The following is a 22700-nucleotide window of genomic DNA, read 5'->3' as shown; positions in this document are numbered from 1 at the left end:
TCATATTTCAAATTCATGTTCGGTAACTTCAAAACTCTAATTTTACAATGAAGATGGCGATCGTTTACATTTGATGAGTTTGACTAAAATATGTTGTCTCTTTTAATCATACACAGCGACTTGTATTTTGATTAGTTAATTCGGATATTGAAATTCGAAATTCAATCTCGTATTTTGCATTTCGGATGTCGACTGAGCCTTCTGGGCGTTTGTATGGTTTGGGTTTTCAATAGATCCACTTAAGAGATATCGCGATAACAATCATAGCGGAGCAGACGAAGAATTTTGCACGTTGCACATGCTATTTAAATGAAAAAACACCTTTATTAGACATGCCCAAGCGCAAAGATGCATGTAACTACTTTTTAGTGTATACAGCATTATAGACAAATACACTGAGCTTATTATAGGTTATTCATGAAAATATTTTGTACCATTACAAAGTTCTTATGGAATTGTAGCCTTCTCCCGAAAACGTCAAGAAAATATCGGAGAGAGCTACATTATTGCAGGTAGTCGATATGTATCGTTTGTCCAGGCAGTACCTCAACGAGCTAATAGATTTAGTGCGGGGAGATGTAGAACATCCTACGAACAGAAGCAATTTGAAGGCTGTACCAGCTGTCCTTCAAGTAGATAACATGATGTATTATTGTCTGTATACACATATATCGACCTACATGAATATCATCTTACCATCTTTGTTTACAAGAATGTGTTACTTTCTCTGATAACTTGGATCAAACACAAGTGACAGGTGTGTCCCATAAGATCAAAAGTAATTTTGTATATTCTCGCAAAAACCATGCTTATTCAATGATTGATTGATTATGTATGCTTTTACGCTGTTTTTGGCAATATTTCAGTCAATTTACGGCTGTTTTTCACCAATGATGCTGAGTATTTCAAGCATTTTTGTTTTACAAAATATGTATGTCATATTAGGTTCTTATTTCAACAAACTCCTTCACACGAACTATATATGTATACTTGCACATACAAGTACCCATAAAGCTTTACACACGATGCTATCCAATGCTTTGGTGGATTCATAATTATTATTAGTATTTTAAATATGAGAAAGAAATGGAAAAAGAAATTGTAGGTGCGTACATTAATCCTTAATCGTTCACCAGAATATTGCCCCACGCCTCAACAAGCATAGAGGGACCATTATCTGGTTTGTTATAGTCATTAACGAACTGCAATCATAGATTTTTAACTGAACAAGGGGAGCAGTTTCTGCGCATCAGATCGTCGGGTTTCGCGTGGTATCTACATGTATGTTCATTTTTATAAACTCGTGCACTGAGGAGTTTCGATACGACTTACGACAAAAGAAGTTAAGATATACGATTACGATACGTTTTGCAAAACGATCCTACCATATACTGGAAGTTCTTCAATTTTATGACTTAGGACTTGAGATGATTGACCTGTCCAGCATAGCGACCGCATTCCCGCGAACCCAACGCGGTATTTCACATGTATCTCAAGCATACTGCGTTCCCAATGCGGGGTGACTATCAATTACCTATCGCGGTAACGCCTCTCAAAAATTCGGATCAGATTAATGCGAGTTTATTGCTTAAGGGCGATGTGATGAAATATGTATTCCTTCAAATTTATGAATCTGTTCTTTCTGTTTTGATTATTCTATTTGATTATTTCAATTCATCAGCGATTTATCTCTTACTGGTTGTATGGAAGATCAGTAGACTCAAACACGCATTGAAATCATGAAATTGGTGCTATCCATGACTGTCAAACAAAGTATAGAAAATCAAGGGCTTTTAAATACAATATATAATCATAGATTAGTTTTATTTCATTTGTATTTGTGTGAGGTTAACGTAACAATATTCTATATGCCATACGAGGGGTTAACCAATTTTCAACTGACTAGGGTCTAAATGCTACACCGAACTGCCCCCTCCCCCGTCCGGGTCATTCCTCAACCCAGGTCAAAATTCGTCGTTACATCAATACACTTCACAAAGTATATCAGCATTGCAATTCATACCATCATTGATCTTTACAACCAAAATAATATATTATAAAATGTTTTATATGCAAGCTATTTACATTTCATATGTTATGGAAATGCAGACTAAATTGGTTCGCCTCGGTAATGGATTATATTGAATTCCGAGCCCATTCCACGTCGAGCCCGAATATAATTACAAACACGAAATTCTAAAATACCAGATATTTGATAAGTATGGAGATAAAATTTTAACCATCATCCCCTTCCTCCTCCCATTTGAAACACGATATCTAGCATCATATCTATAATAAGGAATTTCAGCAATTGAGATCCTTTAGTGTATATAACTTACGTATTGTAGTACATTGTATTTTGGTATTTACTTTTGTTACCTTTATATGTTTACTTCTTTTGGTCTAGTATGTGGGCTATTTTTCTTGCGCCACCTTCTTGTACTGAATGGTGGGGCCACAATGGGGAATCAAAGTGTTACAGGCCGATATATGGGGAATATCTTTAAAGATATATCTTGAACTATCTAAGCTAAGCTAGAGATTTCGTATTTTGTATATAAAATGTACATATTTTACGTAAAAGCCTTTCATGTGATGCAATGATATGTGATCTTGTGACCTTGACCTGGAAGTTTGATATACAATTAATGAAAATCTGGTCTTTACAATATGTCCTGAACTATTTGAGGTAGATCTTTCATATTTTGTATGATATGATATATTTCTTTAGGCAAAACCTTTCATTTCATACCATGATCTTTGATCTTGTGACCTTGAACTCGGAGTTTGACATACTTTTAAGGAAACATATCCTATCAATATACAATAGGAACTATTTTAGGCGAGGCTTTCATATTTTGTATGTATACTAGTGGGAAAAAGAAACTGCATTGTAAAATCTAGTATAATTTTTCTATATTTATTGTTTATATTTATGAAATCTAAACAATCGATAAAGGTGATGTTTTTTAACAATATCGGATAGTACCCAACTCAGATGCACGGACTTTTTCATGGTTAGTGAACACATGTTGTTTATTGAAGTGTTCGTACGCACGAGTTTTACTTGTCAATACTGTTTGGAGTAAAGAGTGTATATGGTTTGTTTGGACACTATTCGTTAAGGAAAGCACTTTAGTTTTGACAACATTTACCTTTCTGTCATGCCACGACTCAGCAAAAACCAACGTAATCGTGCTGTTGGGATGCTCAAAGCTGGATTGGCACAAAATATCGTAGCAAGACACTTTGGAGTTCATCGGAACACCATCCAGTCATTATGGAGACGTTTCCAACAATCTGGTAACACTCGGGATCGACCACGTTCTGGGCGTCCTCGTGTGACGTTGCGTCAACAGGACAACCACATTAGACTTGTGCACCTGAGAAATTGTTTCCAAATAGCAAGTTTGACTGCTCGCAGCATTGCTGGACTTCGACCAATCAGTCCAAGAACTGTTCGTAATCGTCTGCGCGAGCACAACATCAGACCAAGACCTCCAGCGGTGCGCGCAATACTGCTTCAACGTCATCGTATCGCTAGACTAGCGTGGTGCAGACGACATCTGCGATTCAGAATACAGGAGTGAGCCAATATCCTGTTCACTGATGAAACCAGATTTCATTTGGATAACAGTGACGGTCGTTGTAGAGTTTGCCGTTGCGTTGGGGAGCGGTACCAGGACGCTTGTGTTGTGCAACATCGACAATTCGGTGTAGCGTTATGGTGTGGGGAGGAATAACAGCACGTGAAAGGACCCCTCTACAAATTGCCAATGGAAATATAACCGGCGTACACTATCTAGACGATAGTATTCAGTGCCATGTGATACCCTTCATACAGAGACAGCAAAATCACATCACTCTGCACCAAGACAACGCAAGGCCACATGTTGCACGTGTAGTCAGGGACTTTTTTGTTCAACAGAATGTCGATGTCTAGCCTTGGCCAACTGTTTCCCCCAATTTATCGCCGATCGAGCACGTCTGGGATGAAATGCAACGACGTCTACGCCGTTTACAAAATCAGCCAGTGACATTGGCTGATTTAGGCCAGGCTTTAACCAAGATCTGGGACAACATCCCTTAAGCATTTCTTAACACTTTAGTGGCATCAATGAGGCGCCGTTGTCAAGCATGCGTGAATGCAAATGGTGGTCACACGCGTTATTAACTTTGTTAATTCAAGTTCGAATACCAGTGTCTTTCGAGTGTGCTGAAATTGACGTTATTCGACGTTAACATTAATGGATTATGAAATGTTGTAACGAATACATTTATTAACAGTATTACAAAAACTAAAATGTGTTCATGGTTATTTTTTTATTATTTTTTCATATATTAAATAATGCAGTTTCTTTTTTCCGCTAGTATATATATTCTTTATGGCAAGACCTTGTACACAATGATGTGAGACCTTTTGAACTTGGAGTTTGACCTACCTCTATTTAAAAAATCCTTGACCTTTTGAACATCTCCTGAACTATTTAAGATAGGGCTTTAATATTTTTTATGGCAAGACCTTGTTATTTTGTGAAGCTTGACCTTGCAACCTTAATTGGAAGTTTGACCTAATTTTGATATAAATGTTATTAATATCTCAAAATCAGGAAAAGTGAAAGGGTCACCAGGGGAATGTTTTGATTGTCATTGGAGTGCTTGGAATGTGATGGGAGTGTTTGGAATGTCAGGGGGACTAATCCAGTATATAGTGTACATAAAACACTTCTAATTTACGTGTATGTTCTACAGTAAGTATTGGACGCTAAAACCCACGGGTTGCTTGTCTCGGAAGACCTTTATGTAGATGTTGCAAAAGGACAATACATCTAGTTATTTTTATTGATAGATGGTCCCAACAATGTGACCATTCAGTATACCGGCGACCGTAAGGAATTATGGGAAGGACGTGGAGAGATAACCATCACTTGTAATGCAGACTGTAATCCACGATGTCATTACTGGATACATCACAATGAACGCTACGTATCTTTTGGAAAGACGTATGCGTTCAGCATGGATCGGAAAAACTCGGGACAGTACATCTGCGTAGCCCGCAATTTTGTGTCGACTTCTCCAATTTTCTCTGAAACTTTGACGCTCAATATCAAATGTAGGTCCAACATTAATGAGAATTTAATGAATGTAACGTAATGTTTGATATCAAAATTAAAGAAATAATAATTTGTATAGTTTAAATTTACAATAAAACTAAGAAGATAATGTTACGAAAAATGAAAACTCATTGATTTGCATTGGAAACCAGTAGAGAGGCTACTTCAAGTTTAAAGGAATGATTTTTATATGGTTTTTGGTTTGATTGTGTAGCAGCTAGTTTTATATTTAGATGGACCCACCAATGTGACAATTCAGTATACCAGCGACCGTGAGGAATTATGGGAAGGGGATGGAAAAATAACCATCACTTGTAATGCAGACTGTAATCCACAATGTAATTATTGGAAGGTATATCGCAATGGAGACTGGTTTTCTGTAAAAAAGACGGCATCGTTCACTATGAATCGGAAAAATTCGGGGCAGTACAGCTGCACAGCCAGGAATTCTGTGCGGGGGACTAATGTAAAGTCCTCTAACACAGTCAGACTTCATATCAAATGTACGTCAAACATCAATGATATTTATTATATTGCAGAAAATATCTAATCTTATTTACGTTTACATCAGCTTTATCTTTACAAAAACAGTGAAACATGATTGGAAAATGAGAATTACCTGAATAATATGGATATTACAGATAAGACTGTCAGGTTATCACCCATAAAGAAGATTTTACTTGATGTAAACCGTAATCTTCCATCCAATGTTGTGTGTACCATTGACTGTAACTATGAAGGTTGTGATTCTTCTACCATCACGGTTCTGAGGAATTCCGAGGTCTACAATACGATTGACACTAACCAGAGCATATTTCCAAGTCGACAAGCGCTTCTTTCCGATGATGGAATTTATAAATGTAAATTATCTGACAACACCGAATCACATAAAAACCTTCAACTGGCCATAATCTGTGAGTCATGTTTCTTTCTCTAGATAATGAGTACAGAGTGTAAATTGTATCACAATGTTTTAACCGAGAACAGGTTTAAATCAGTACCTATCGGCCTGGAGATTATAAAACTTTTTGAAGCACGTTTTCATACTCAAATTCCGTGCTCTAAATCGTACTTATACTCAACAGTGAAGGCTATACAACTTATATAAAATAATTCTCATACTCAAATGAAGTGCATGCTCAAGATTTTTCGAGTATGCTTTGTAGCTGTTTGAGTTGTACTCAAAACAAACATGGCTGAGTTTGAGTACGAGCACGGTAAAGTTTTATAACCGAAGACGGAGACCTGATTTTAACCAGTACCGATCAGGTGTCTCCTACCATAGCGTGTTTTGTTTGTAACAAACTCTCAATCATTGACGACTAGGGATGAACAGCTATATACAGCCCAAACCACTTGGGTACTAACTACTTGGATTTTATCAACATTACTATAGAATAAAATATATCAATGTATTACAAAATATTTGTTTCTAGTTAACGTATCGTCGAGTATACATGTATATATACAATTCAAGGCGCATCCCTATAAACGGCTGATCAACCAGTAATTTATTGTTGTTAAATTGAAAAACAATACAGTAATAATGAAACGATAGGATATAAGTCTGTTTTACCACATCCGTGAAATTGTGACCTCGCGGACTAATCTGGAAATATACATTATTCACGGAATAATGACCCAGCGGACAAAAGTGCGTCTACAGTGGGTACTATGTAGGTAGCACGAAAGGTCACCCTGGTGTTCGATCATTTAGCAATATTCAGATCAATATCTAATGATCAGGAAAATTCAACATAATTCACTACTATATATCTATGAAAGACTGGGGCATAATTATTTGCGTTCATCCGTCCTTATATACTATTGTATTTGATACATGTATGTGAAATAAATCTAAAACTCATTTTTGATAATGAAAGATGGACCAAGAAACCTCAGCATTATGAAGGGCAGGAGAAATGCTGATGCTGAAATTGTTCTGATAGAATGGGATTCTGGTACTTCGCTGACATGTTCAGCAGACTGCAATCCAGCATGTAATACATCGTGGTATAAAGATGGGCAACTGCTGTCTCATCAACAACACAAGACCATAAATATTAGATCCTATAGACGAGAGTCTGGAAACTATAAATGTGAAGCAAGTGGAGTTGAAGGGACTGTATGTTCTACACAAGTGAAAATAACAGTTCAATGTAAGTATCATTTGTGTGTAACGATCTCTTTAGGCTTTCATCTACAGGTATATATAATACATGGGATATCGTGATATCATTACGAGTTTGATGTATTCAAAGCTTGACATCATTCACATACTACCGAGAGTCAAGTCCGATACTCGTGTATACAGTGAAACTTGTCTAATCCGACATACAATAGGAAACATTTCTGTCGGAATTCTCAGTATGTTGGATAAACAATGCAAACAATAATAATATAGAATTGAGAATGAAATTAAGAGACAGAATGTCCAGTAAAACGGGTTACAGAGGTATCGAATCAGGCAGTTTTCACTGCATAACGAATACTTACTGTGTACACTGAATTCTAAAATTCAAAATATCTTCGTCTTCCTTCAATTTCTTAAATATTTAAATGAGAAGAATCCATACTTCTGCATTAATTTTGGGAAATGCATTCTTATTATAAGTTTCCGATGTTTAAACTACACGTTGTGTCTTTAACTTTGTTAAGGAACTTCACAAATGCATGTTGATTTTGTCATACGTAATTGTTTATTTGAGTGAAATATATCGCATTATTGTAATAATATCTTTGCTCCTCACGAAAATGCTAACAGCTGTGAAGGAGAAACTTCAAACTTACTGTGCGACTACATATGCCAGAAGTGGTGTTAATCAAATGTGGATTCTAAAAATTTTTTAGAACTTTTAGTAAACTTGAAATCACAGAATTTTTCCCAAATCAAAAGCATTAAAACCTATGACTATTCAACACTATACACGACCATTCCTCACGATAAATTAAAGACTAGACTTTTTGACATCATAGACAGTTGCTTCTTCAACAAAAATGGAAAACGGAAATATTCATATCTAGTGATCAGTCATTCAAAAACTTACTTTGTTAAACACCACTCTGATTCCACGCACAAATACTCTGAAGTTGAAATAAAAAATATGCTAGAGTTCCTCATTGACAATATCTTCGTGGTCTTTGGTGATCAGGTCTTCCAACCGTCTGTTGGAATTCCCATGGGCACGAATTGTGCTCCTTTGTTAGCTGACCTGTTTTTATATTCATATGAAGCAGAATTTATTCAAAAACTTCTACGTGAGAAGAAAAAATCTCTCGCTGTGACCTTCAATTCGACTTTTAGATATATCGATGACGTTTTGTCTATTAACAATGATAGCTTTCATTCATATGTCGATTTGATATATCCCTGTGAGCTCGAAATAAAGGACACCACAGAGTCGTCCACTTCTGCTTCATACTTAGATATTTTATTGAAAGTAGACATTAACGGCAAACTGACAACTCAACTGTATGACAAACGGGATGATTTCAGCTTCTCCATCGTCAACTTCCCACATTTATGTAGCAATATTCCATTATCACCTGCATATGGTGTTTATATATTTCAACTGATTCGATATGCAAGAGCTTGTTCTGGGTATAGTCAGTTTTTAAATCGAGGTAAGCTACTGACAAACAAGTTGATGGTACAGGGATTTCAACAGTCTCGATTGAAGTCAGCATTTCGCAAATTCTATGGTCGTTATAACGATCTAGTTCGTCAATACAACCTCGCATTGGGTCAAATGCTGCCTGACGTGTTTCATACCGATTGTTAAGCCGTTCTTGGCACACTGATTTGACTGCGGATAACACCGTTTACCTGATCAGGATATGGGGCTCACGGCGGGTGTGACCGGTCAACAGGGGATGCTTACTCCTCCTAGGCACCTGATCCCACCTCTGGTGTGTCGAGGGGTCCGTGTTTGCCCAACTATCTATTTTGTATTACTTGTAGGAGTTATGAGATTGATCACTGTTCGTTATCTTCACCTTGTAAGCATCCTAGAGTAATGCGGATTCAAATTTGCTCACACCATGGCCGCGGGTGGTGGATGTACGATGGGGTCACAATACTGGGAACAAGTTCTATATTTGATTTTATACGTACTATCAAGCTGATCAGGCTCCATTGGCCAATGTGAAACATAATCAAATTTCAAACATAATTTATCTTATCAATGAGAGTGAAGGCAGAATATCTTACAGTGATGCTTCATCAGTACCCCGTTCTATATCAAATCATTGGTAAAAGAAGAAAGTTTGCAAGGTGCACATTTTGGAATCAAGAAATAAGCTTAGTAGTTTAAATGTGCACATGTACAAAACAGCAGACAAATATCATGTATTTATTACAACGTTGCAAGACTAAAACCAAAAATATACCAATGAAATTAATCAATTCGGAAAAGAAATTAATAGACCAAGCATACCATCAGTATGCTATTTTTGGCACATGTGCGAACTAGTACATCATTTCAAAATAGGAAAGAAAATATAATGTTATTAATGAACTGATAAATATATATTCAATAAAATCAATTACATAGGTGATAGTACATGTATATATGATTATTTTGATGCGTACAAAATTATACCATCCTTCTGTTATAACTTTAGAACACTAAAAGCAATAGTAAATCGATAAAATCAATCACAACTGGGGGGAAATCATTTTGTTTACGGCAAAAACAATTTGACAGAATAAATTGTAGGCCTTGCCAACTTTTAAAGTCAGAACAAAATTTCGGTTGGAGCCAAATTAGAGGCCAAAACTTGGGCGAAATTAACATTTAGGCCAGGCCAGACCAATAGTGCCAGGTTATGTTTTATAGCATTCTGTTTACTTCTTTCCAGAACAACTTGGTCAATTTCAACTAGGATTGTCATAAACCATAAAGATTTATTAGATATCAAAATGATGGTTCACACCCCTTTCAAATCTGGAGATACTTACGAAATAATGAAAATATGGTAGCACCTTTTTAAGTTCTTCTCCAGAACCATTAGGGCAGAAAGGATAACACGTATGTGAAAGCTTCCTTAAAGAATGCAAATTCAAAATGCCTCCATTCAGAGCTTCCAGGGAAAGGGTGGGGCCACAATAGGGTATCAAAATTTGAAATGGGATGTATACATGTAGGTAAAAATCTTTTAAACTATTCTTCTCAAGGACAGTAGGACATTCATTAGTCAAGTGTAGATACGCAAGCATACACAGGTAATACATATTCGCAGCGTGGATTTAATGTTTACCGCGTTTCCGAGATGGGAAAAATACAACAGGGTGTTTCACGTGTATTTCAGATAAACTGCAGTCCCATTCAAAGAATCACATCAACACTCTATGATTCACTTCATAAAGAAAATTAATGATTTTTATTTTTATTTATCAAGGCAAATACAGGTGGGTGTTGCTGAAACACCGAACGGAATGGAAAACATTATATGCAATACTATTGTGAGGAAGTCAGTATTTTGTAAAATCAAAAGGCTTATTATGAATAAGGGAATCAGAAATCACAGAGAACGGGAAGGTATCCACAGAATCGATAATTCAATTAGTTGGCTGAACTATTGCCAAAACGGCGAAAAATCTTAATCAATCAATCAATCATGCAATGCATTTATATTTTAAAATTATTATCTTACCATGAACAATATTAAGGAAGCTCCTGTGGATATCATCCTTTTCCCGGCTTTGTCTTCTTGACCGCATACATGGTACCCCTCACAGGCCATGATGTGACAGGACTTGTTTCCCCGATTCATTATCGATCAATACGGCCGTGGTCAATCCCGCGCATGTAATTCTCTAATCCTTCCATAACGATGCGTTATCCTGAAATGATCTAATACCGCGGAGAAGTGGGTGGGCAGCAATCGGCCAATTAAAATGCTTGTTTTATAGAATGTAACCCGCGATTCAACCTGATCAACTGTCAAATCCAATAGTGTTGTCACTAAACGCATTACCGTTTCGGTCGTAGTGTATACGTTTAAGCGAGATTTGCGATAAATTGTGCAGAAGATATTTAATAGCCTAAATTTTCTTACGAGTAGGTCAAAATCCAAGGTCACGAGATAAGAGACATTGATAGGAAACGAGGTTTGGTCACAATGAATGTACACTGTACAGTGCTCCCTCGATATATTGCCAACTTTTGATTAAGAACAAAGTGGGCAATAAAGAGTGTGTGGCAATATAAAGAATTCACCATTACTGGTAAATAATTTAATTCTTATTGTATCCTTGTCTCTGATTGGTCAAATTCCAATTGAGGAACGCGGGTTATTTTTGTATAACCTGGTTTGGTATGGGGACACACCCCCTTGACAACCAGAAGCCGGAACTATTTTTCTCTCTCTCTCTAAATTTACATCGCAGCACTGTTTTCAGCCTTCTATGGAATAGAAAGCCAACGTGTATAATAAGATACTTCGGTTTGATACACATACTGTTTTCTCGTTTTCAATTAGCAGATCTACCTGTACGCTAATCACCGTTGTAAATCATCTTTCTCTGTATGATGATCGAATACTTTTAAAATAGGTTAAAACAAAGATATTCGAATTAATGTTTTACCAAGTAAGAATCGTCCTGTTCATTTTCAAATGCATTTCTCACTGGGGAAAGGGGGGTGTTTCATTGCTGATCCGCCTTTCAACAAAGCAAACAAAAAAATCCTACGTCACATTTTACCACATGCCGTCAATCACATTGACATGTGAATCGCGATTTGTCACTTGCTTACATATTTTCTTGTGTTAGATTTACTATTAGTGACTACGAAAGCCAGATAGGCTCATTTTTGAAAAGTAAAAAAAAATCTAACTCGTTATAAACGAGTTAGTATCTCGTTATAACGAGTTAATTATCTCGTTATAACGAGTTAGCATCTCGTTATAACGAGTTAGCTATCTCGTTATAACGAGTTAGCTATCTCGTTATAACGAATTAATTATCTCGTTATAACGGGTTAGTTATCTCGTTATAACGACTTAATTATCTCGTTATAACGAATTAGTATCTCGTTATAACGATTTAGTATCTCGTTATAACGAGTTAGTATCTCGTTATAACGAGTTAGTTATCTCGTTATAACGAGTTAATTATCTCGTTATAACGAGATAACTAACTCGTTATAACGACTTAATTATCTCGTTACAAGGAGTTAGTATCTCGTTATAACGATTTAATTATCTCGTTATAACGAGTTGATCAACTCGTTATAACGAGTTAGTATCTCGTTATAACGAGATAATTAACTCGTTATAATGAGATAATTAACTCGTTATAACGAGATAATGAACTTGCAATAACAAGATATATTATGGAAACTTTGTAGGTCCTTCTCAAGATTGTTCCTGAAATCTAACATTAGTTTTTAAACAAGTCGTTGCAATAATACAATTACATGTACTTAAAAAAATAAAAAAAGAACCATTAAGAGAATCTGAAAATGTGTTCTTAATGTAGATTTTTCAGAGTAAAAAACACATATCAACTTTGTAAATGTTGGTAAAAATGCGTGTATGCTGTAAAAGTAAATCACCACAGTACCCTGTATATTAATTTACCGATGTTTGTAAGTAAATATATCACTTATCGGTTATACGTTTTTTATGGTGATATAACATAAATAAATCCAATCTGCCATTGGCTTGGGTTTATTAAAAGCATGAATTTAAAGTACATGTAGTATTAATTTTCTTTGCAAGACAGATATGTCCTGCTACGTGCTCTATCTTCATGAAAAGGTGAAGATAACGAACAGTGATCAATCTCATAACTCCTATAAGGAATACAAATTTAAAAAATGGGCAAACACGGACCCTTGCATATACCAGAGTTGGGTTCAGGTGCCTAGGAGGAGTAAGCACCCCCTGCCGACCGGTCACATCCGCCAAGAGCACTATATCTTGATCAGGTAAACGGAGTAATCCGTAGTCAGAATCCGCGCGTCAAGAATAACCTAACAATTGGTATGAAACACATCAGACAGCATTTGACCCATGAATGATTCTATTATTTATTGGTAGATTGATAATTCAAGCACGTAGAACTGTTTTCAAAGGGACAGAAGTGGTAGGGGTAATCTTCTGAGAAGTTGACGTCACAATTGTCTATACATGTAATTCTTGACAAGCAAAATCAAATAAAAATGAATGAAAATCCAAACTTTAAAATCCGGGATGGGGTGGGGGCAATTGAAAGCACACCCACAATATTGTAATCAGAGGGGGTGGGGCGGGGTTTAGCGAGTATTCGTCCTTTTCTACATGAGTTCAATTCATTATATCAGTTGGTAGGACGTTGAATCATCACATGTTGATTTGTTTGAAGCAATAACTAACATTTTCTTGTCATCTTTGCGACAAATAAAATCTTGCACAATAGTCATTATGAAATAATCATATGCAATTCAAATAATTTCTAATCAGATTGTCGAAATTTTGGAAAGTACAGGCCCTCCATAAATACTAATTCGTTATAACGAGATACTTAACTCGTTATAACGAGATACTTAACTCGTTATAACGAGATACTTAACTCGTTATAACGAGATACTTAACTCGTTATAACGAGATAACTAACTCGTTATAACGAGATAATTAACTCGTTATAACGAGATAACTAACTCGTTATAACGAGATAACTAACTCGTTATAACGAGATAACTAACTCGTCATAACGAGATAATTAATTCGTTATAACGAGATTCTAACTCGTCATAACGAGATAATTAACTCGTCATAACGAGATAATTAACTCGTTATTACGAGATACTAACTCATCATAACGAGATACTTAACTCATTATAACGAGATATCTAACTCGTTATAACGAGATACTAACTCGTTATAACGAGTTAATTAACTCGTTATAACGATATACTAACTCGTTATAACGAGATGATTAACTCGTTATAACCAGATATTAAATCGTTATTACGAGATACTAACTCGTTATAACGAGTTAAAAAAATATTTTTACTTTTTCAAATATGAGACTATCCGGCTTTCGTAAGTGACAACTTTGCATTCAATGGTAAGTTTTCATGTAGTAGAACTTTTCACATAGTTAAAAGCCGCCAATTATTGCATTTTCTGATATATGAATACTTACTTTGGGTAGATTGAGTACATCAAGGCCTAAACAATACGGCAATTTCCCGTATTTTCTCAATCTGTCGGAGATGAGCGACTTCAAAGTCGACCTCTAAAGGGCACCGAAATACGCATTGCATGCATAGTCTACACATATTTTCTGTCATGACAAACTTCACCTTCGATACAATAATTTGATAAATAGGCTAGGCTCTGTTGAACTAAGATAAATTGACAACAAGTTAAGATGGCGACCTTCTATAGCTACATGTAGACGCTTCGTCGTTGTTTTTAAGTGAATCATTGCACGGATCAGTTGACTTGTATTTTTCCGAGTTATGTACATGTTGGTAAACGAAGGTTAGTATCTTTGTCTCCTGCATTAAATTATAAGGAATGATTTTAATTCTGGGGCAAGTTATACGAGTATAACCTGGTTTGGGTCAGTTTACGCTTTTTTATAATCCGCTTCGCGGATCCGAAGCGGCTTAATTTCGCGGAGCTGAGCAGTCAAAAGAGGTCCAGCCATATAATTCATTTGGACTACGTTCTGTATAAACATTTAGACAATCTTGCGTTTTATTCAACAATTATTCGTAATTAATTTCATCACCGGAATAGCTTGTCCAGCCCGTCACACTTCAACGCATCGCTCATGTATGCAGTCGATATTTGACCTTATTATCAAGCGTAAAACCTATATAATTCGACCAATTGTTTGTGGAATTTGGAGATATACGGCATTATGCGGGGTTATCATTATAACGTAGAGAAATATGTTCTTCGTATTTTTAGGCCATAAGCAGGAGTGGCATTATAACGGGGGCAATATATCGAGGGAGCACTGTATATATGACATATGAGAGCCCTATTACTCATTATATTTAAAAATAATAAATTTAAAGGTTTTAAATTTCGCTCAAACTCCATGGTCACAATCACAAGCCCAAAGATCATGCATCATATGTAACTTAATTGATTGAATATAAAGAACGTAACACTTTACCGATATCAGATAAATATTACCGACAGTTATTGTCAAAGTATAACATGCTTCGTTTAATTTTGTTCAGTCTTCCTTTCGTTTCCAATGCAAAATTTCGGCTAACATATTTTATCCTGTTACTGTATAAAGTCTAGCAGTGGACAACTTGGGAAGGCGAGACAGCTGGCGGTGCTGGGAATGCCATTAAAAGCGTTTTTAGAACCACCCGAAAAAATGGGTAGGGGTTCCCCAGAACATTAGTTTTATTAAGAGATTTGACGCGTTTATCATTGCGGATATTCAAAAATGGCGAGTTCATAATTTTATTTCTACCCTATCATACAAATTTCGTAGAGATCGGACAACATTGAAAAACCGACACGTTGGGCAGGGATGTCCTAAAGACTGAAGTTGGTAAAAACATTTTTTTTTTAAAGTAACAGAAATTTCAACTGAATCTGCAATACATTAAGCTAAAACTAATCATAGTTATAAACCGCGTAGATGTTTTCGAGGGGTTACATGGATCGGGAAAGTGAGCATTTCTATGTGTTTGTGAGGGGAGTTAAATAAACATCAATATATTGTAAAATAGAAACAACTTTAGTTGTATTTCTGGAAAGGACATTAAGGCATGGCTGAATTATACAAAATCAAAGAATTAACCTTTAGGGATTTAAAGAAATATATATTATTATATAAGCTTATTCATTGTTACTGCGATCATGGGGTTGCCCAAGAAAAAGTGAATGCCAATCATTAGCCGCGCAATATCATTGAGATATATACATGTAGCCAAACTGGATCTTTATAAAGGCCATAGAATTTGCGAAATGCTGGCTTTAAACGAGGCTGTTGAAACCCCTATAACATCGACTTGTTTGTCAGTAGCCTGTATTGATCCATGTAAAACTCGTGTAAGATCCATGGATTTGTTGTTTTAAAGCTGATTCTTCAGACAATCTTTCTGTGTGTGTTGCAAAATGGCAATACATCTACTCATTCTTATCTATAGATAGTCCCAAAAATGTAACCATTCAGTATACCAGCGACACTGAGGAATTGTGGGAAGGGAATGGAGCAATAACCATCACTTGTAATGCAGATTGTAATCCACCATGTAATTATTATATACGTCGCCCTGAACGCTATACACACAGGGTATATTCAGACAAGACGAAAGTGCTCACCATGAATCGGATACACTCGGGACAGTACAGCTGCGCGGCATGGAATTCTGTGTGGAGGACCCCTGTAACTTCCTCTAACAGTATCACACTTGATATCAAATGTACGTCCAATATTAATTCATTTTAGATGCAGTAAATATTTACTCATAATTTGTGTTTATTACATCAGTTATCTCAAACATCTAACCATATGTTTTTTTCTTTTTAATATTGAAAAACAATAACACATTATCAGGATATCATGAATGATATGAATTTTACAGATAAAATTGTCAGGTTATCATCAATCACGAATGATATTTCACTTGAGATAAACCGTAATAATCCATCCAATGGTGTGTGTACCACTGACTGTAACTATGAAGGCTGTTGTTCTTCTACCATCGCGGTTATAATGACTTCAGAGGTCTAAAATACGATTTACACTAATCAGACATTATTTCCAAGTCGACAAGCGCTTGTTTCAGAAATGTAAATTATCGGACAACACCGGGTCGACTGCATTTTTTCAACTGTGCATTTTATGAGTCAGTTTTCTTTATTCAGATAATGAGTACAGACTGTAAATTATAGCACAGTGTTATAAAACTTTTAGGATAGAATATTAATGTAAATGTATTCCGATCCCGTGATGTAAATAGTCATAGCGAATCTGCAGGCTTTGATATATGTATCAACATATTCAAGTTCATTCATTAATCGTAATTTCAACTCTGACCGGGATTTTCCATCAACATTGGTGTTAAATGAATTTATATGTAAAAATAAAGTGTATGCCCTTGTTAAGGATCGCACAAGAGTATACTGATCTATATGTACTTAACACACACACGCGGATATATATATATATATATATATATATATATATATATATATATATATATATTCATTTACCTGTATATGCTCAATACGGTGCCAATTTTGATATATAGTATATATTTACGATATATCGTAATTCATTGCATTTAAGATTTACATTACAAAGTATGTTCTTCGGTATTTATGCACGTCACCAGATTTGGGTGTCGCTAATCAAAATGTGTTTTATTTGTGACAAACTCTAAAAACTTGACGACTCGGGATGAACAGCTACTGCATGTACGACTCCAACACTTGAGATAGGAGTGCTATATAAACTTCATTGCTGAAGCATATAATAAAGCGGGTAGATATTTTAGAAAATATTTTGTTCTGTTTAAAAGTATTGTTGATGTATACATATATAATTGGTGTAAAATCCCTGTGAACGACAGATGAATGTCTAATTTACTGCGATGTTGATTAATTGAAATACAATGTATTTATAAAAAAAAACGATGAAATGTAAATCTGTTTTACCATATATAAATCCGCGAAATTGTGACCTCGCGGATTAATCTGGAGATGTAATTATTTCGCTGACGAATGACCCCGCGGTCAATTGTACGTCTACAGTAGGAAATATCATCCACGTGTTCGATCAGTTAGTAATATTCATATCAACATCCGCGTATGATTAGGAGAATTAAACATCGTACACTTCTACATATCTAAGAAAGAGTGAGACAATATCATTTTCGCTTTCTCTTATATATTGTTATGTTTAGTATATTTATGTGAATAGATCTAAAATACATTTTTGAAAGATGGACCAAAAGTCGTCAAAATTATGAAGGGCAGGAGAAATGTTGATGCTGAAATTGTTCTGAGAGAGGGGCTTTATGGTACTTGGCTAACATGTTCGTCAGACTGCAATCCAACATGTAACATATCGTGGTATAGAGATCGACACGTTATGTCTCATCAACGACGCAAGACTTTTTATATTACATCCAATAGACGGAATTCTGGAAACTATAAATGTGTAGCAAGTGGAATTAAAGAGACTGTATCTTCTAAACAAGTGAGAATAACAGTTCAATGTAAGTGTAATTTATACATGTGTATAACGATCATTTTATCAGTTTTCCTTGTGTATATCATGAACAACTATGATATCTAGTCTAGAAAAAATATATAATAATTATGCAGAATACATTATGAAAAGAAACGGTCCGAAGGAATTATTTTATATCCGATTTTAATAACTATAAATATATATGAACATTTTATATTTTGCAAACATTTATGGACAAAAATGTCTTTTGAAATTGAAAAAAAAATCTACTCGCCCCTAACGAAGCTACGCTCCTGCTTACTGTCGTAGTAGTGAGATTTTGTTATCGTAGCAATGCATAGCGTAACACAGGACCTGATTTTAAAGACTTGGAGAAGAAATCGTTCGCTGTGATGAAAATCTTGGGTTTACCGCGTCACAGGACCGGTATATTGAACGTTTTGATTGTCTTATATTCCTAATCTTGTCCCATGTCTTGTGATTGGTCCACGGAAATCCTTAGACTAAATAGACAGGAGTCAGTGCGGACCAATAACATGACGCGTAACAAACCCATACTCTTCAACCTCCTCTTTGCGTGCCAGTGGATGACAAGAAGGCCTGGTCGATCAATCCACGCAAAATTGTGTCAAATCAAAGAGATGAGATGGGTTTTGAGTTGAAGAAACGTGTAGATTGACATCTCCCCCTGTTGCTCGCCACAATTCTTTAGGTAACGCTCCAATGACTTGAAAAAAGTGCCCAGAAGCCGGGACCTTCTGTTTGTATCTTTGTCTTCTGTGTTTCATCATACCGGTAGAAGGTAATCTCTAAAGGTTGAAAAACGTGAAACAATTACATAAATCGAAATTGGGATGAGATAGACAGGGAATCCATACATTATGGAGAAATTGCCACCGCAAAAGAATATCAGAAAGGGGACACAACGTCCATACTTATATGTAGGTGCCTGTGCTCGAATTCATGACATTCCGGATACGAAACGAACGCTCTGCCATGAGCTACCGCGACCGGTACACAGTGCATGCAAATATGTAAACACAATTTCGCATTTTCCTCATCAGCTATGCTATGCACATCAAGTAACTTTTTCGTACTTTCTGTTTAGCGGGAAACATTTTCATGTGTTTCTACGCAGACTGAATCGTTTTCATATTTGACCTTTCGTTTCCTCTTGGTACGTCATTTTTAATTAACTTTAATAACGGTATTGCACTACTTCTTTCTTATAGATAAACCAAGATTAACAGTTTCAAATTTTTCACGGATCGCTGCCCCTGGCTCGCTGAAGCTTAACTTTAGTGTTGACAGTTTTCCTGCATCAAATGTGACAATATTCCACAAGGAGGAGAAGTTGGAATTCTTTTCCAATTTCACGGGAAACAAAACGTATGAAATAAACATAAGTTCTTGTCTAGATGGAGGGAAATACAGAATTGTTGCTGAGAATATTATTGGAAAGCAGTCCACCTCTAAAAAACTTACGGTTCAGTGTAAGTAACTACAGAATTATTCCAACCTGAACAAAATATCCCTAGTGTGCCTATTGTCCTACATATTGTACGTAACAGAAATTCACTTACTAAATACAATAACACATCAACACCGGTTATTGATCGCTGCAATAGTTACAATATCATGGCTGTGTGTATGTCGATCAGAACTGAGGGTCGCATTACTTGCTATAATATCTGTTATTGATATAAAATGTATTGGTATTCCAAACAATTGTTGATTTGAATATATGATATTGGTAATTATACACAAGGATTGTATACAAGTTCCAAAGCTTCGATAAACACCTCCCTTTAAATGATTATGTAAATATTCAGAGCCGAAAAAATAGCAGAGAGATTGATACTGACGTAATGCCTATCGCGTACATTGTTACAATTTAATGCTTGTATATGGGTTCCTATCCCGCTTGCGCCGGTAAGTGAGAAAGTTTCCCAGTTTACTTTCAGAAGGTCGATGGTCTCTTCCCAGGTACATTGTATCTGGGTTCTCTCTTCCACCAATAAAAACCTGGGCGCCACCAGATAACTGAAAAATTGTTGTGTGGCGGAAAACATCAATCAATCAATCAATTTGAAGCAAACTTAAACCGACCAGTACCATGTATATACTTCTGAAGAATCACAAAAAGCTTCAAGTTTCCTCTTCTGAAAGAGATTCATTACCCCGCAAAAACAAATGAGCATTATTTATGATGAAGAATCCTGCAACTATAAATGATATGTACCCTCTTGCTGACCACATGCAGTTTAGTCCAGGAAAGATATTGCATCTATATCAATCATAATTCAAAATACAGTTATACATTTATATGAATCAAATTTGAAGACGCCTTCCTACAGTAAAGCAATGGGACGCCTTCTAAATGTATGTTTTACGATACGAGTTTCTTATAACCGTTCATTGACATTATTTCCCTTAATACACGATTTATTGAGTTTCATATTCGAACAGTTAAGTACGATTTAAAAGATATTTCTAATCTGCAAAGGGTATATCATAATCTAAAAGTTATGATTAGGAGTTTCATTTCTTTTTTTCAAAAAAAAACACCTTGGAATTAAATTGTTGTGAATCGTATGTATAGTCAAAATATTAGTTCTTCCACGCCTTTTATCAACTAGCTGGTGCATACCCTGTTTCCCAGTACACACAATTCATTGAAGCTATTTTTGAGACTATTAATGCTGTTGATTAAACCTGCTAAGTTTCCCCCAGCATACATGTGTATTCCAAGGTACAATCAGATCATAGTTGAACTGCATATTCTAGCTATAATCTTATAAAATTTATATACAATTTCGACAATGTTTTTCGTGATACAGAAAACTTCAGCTTTTTTGAAAATTCCTGTATTCTCAGAGCCTTTGTTCACAAATTCAGCCATATAGTTTGACCTCCATAATTTCAAGGAAAGTTATTATTCTGAGCTTTTGTGCTCATGACCGAATTCTAGCTGAATTTGGTTTTTAAAAAGTTGGTTATCATTTCTAAACTAAACATTACAGCTTTGATTTGACTACTTCAAAGGTAACCATCATTCAAAATATTTAAGTCATGATTTAAAGCTATCTCTCATGTGAACTTTGTTGTAAGGAATTATCATCTGTATATGATATACATAACATATTGTCAGAAATGTTGACGTTAAATAGAAAATAATACTGGGTCAAGTACAGAGCTCCGGGGGTACACTTGTTAAGTAACATTGTATAAGTTTCTATACCTTACTTTTTGTGATCTTTGATTTGAACGTAGTTTATTGCCACTTAGACAAAAGGTTGGTTGGTTGTATGAAAGGTGAAAATAATGAACAGTGACCAATCTCATAATTCCTATAATCAATACAAAATAGAGAGTTGGGCAAACACCGACCCCTGAATACACCGGAGGTGGGATCAGGTGCCTAGGAGGAGTAAACATCATCTGTCGACTGGTCACAACCGCCGTGAGCCCTATATTTTGATCACGTAAACGGAGTTATCTTTAGTCAAACTCAGTGTGCCAAGAACGGCCTAACAATCGGTATGAAACACATCAGACAGCATTTGACCCAATGATAGGTTGTGTTGGCAAACTAGATCGTTATAACGACCATAGAATATGCTGTTTAATATCCCGCTCGAGAATTTATCACTCATATGGAGGCATCACCATTGCCAACGAAGGGCTCCAAAGTTTAAACATATGCTGTCCGTTTACGTCCTTTGAGCAGGGAGGGATCTTTATCATGCCACACCTGCTGTGACACGGGTCCTCGGTTTTTGCGGTCTCATTCGAAGACCGCCCTCATATAGTCGCCACTTACGACAAGCAAAGGGTACTGAGGACTTATCCTAAACCGGATACCCACGGGTCTCAACAAAATGATTGGATACAAGTTCCAAAACTTAGATAATCCTTTCCTTTACATAATATACAATCACAAATGCCACACAATGTATAAGTGGCTATTTGAATATTCATAAGTGTGAGAAAAGACAAAAAGGTATAATACTATCATAATGGCTATGGCTGAAATTATTACACTTTAATGCTTGCATATTGATTTAAAGCAAAATTAAAACGACCAGTCTCAGTACGTATTTCAAAAACCTTCAATTTTTTTTCCTCTTCAGAAAGATATTCATCATCCCACAACAATAAACGAACATTGATAAGACGAAAGTTGTTTACAATTGATAAATTACCCATCATGGAAAATCCTACATTTATTTTAGCTACAGTAATGTTGCCCTCCCCGAGTTGTTTTTCTATTCAGACGTTTTCTGGAGAGGGCTACCATTCCATAGGATCGTAATGGTGCAAAATATTTTTATGAATAACCTGCAATAAGCTCCGTGTATTTGTCTCTAATGTTGTTTACACTAAAAAGAGTACCAATGTTGTGCTTGAACATTTCTAAT

General features: G+C 35.8%; 1 protein-coding gene across 1 annotated transcript in view; it reads left to right on the top strand.

Annotated features, from left to right (window-relative positions):
* The window catches only part of LOC125678225 (hemicentin-1-like), a 221381-nt gene that overhangs the window by 182369 nt on the left and 16312 nt on the right, over positions 1 to 22700 (top strand). The window lies entirely within an intron of this gene.

This window comes from Ostrea edulis, chromosome 2, assembly GCF_947568905.1.
Source record: "Ostrea edulis chromosome 2, xbOstEdul1.1, whole genome shotgun sequence".
NCBI classification, from domain to species: Eukaryota; Metazoa; Mollusca; class Bivalvia; order Ostreida; family Ostreidae; genus Ostrea; species Ostrea edulis.
This window is presented reverse-complemented; position numbering and strand designations above follow the sequence as displayed.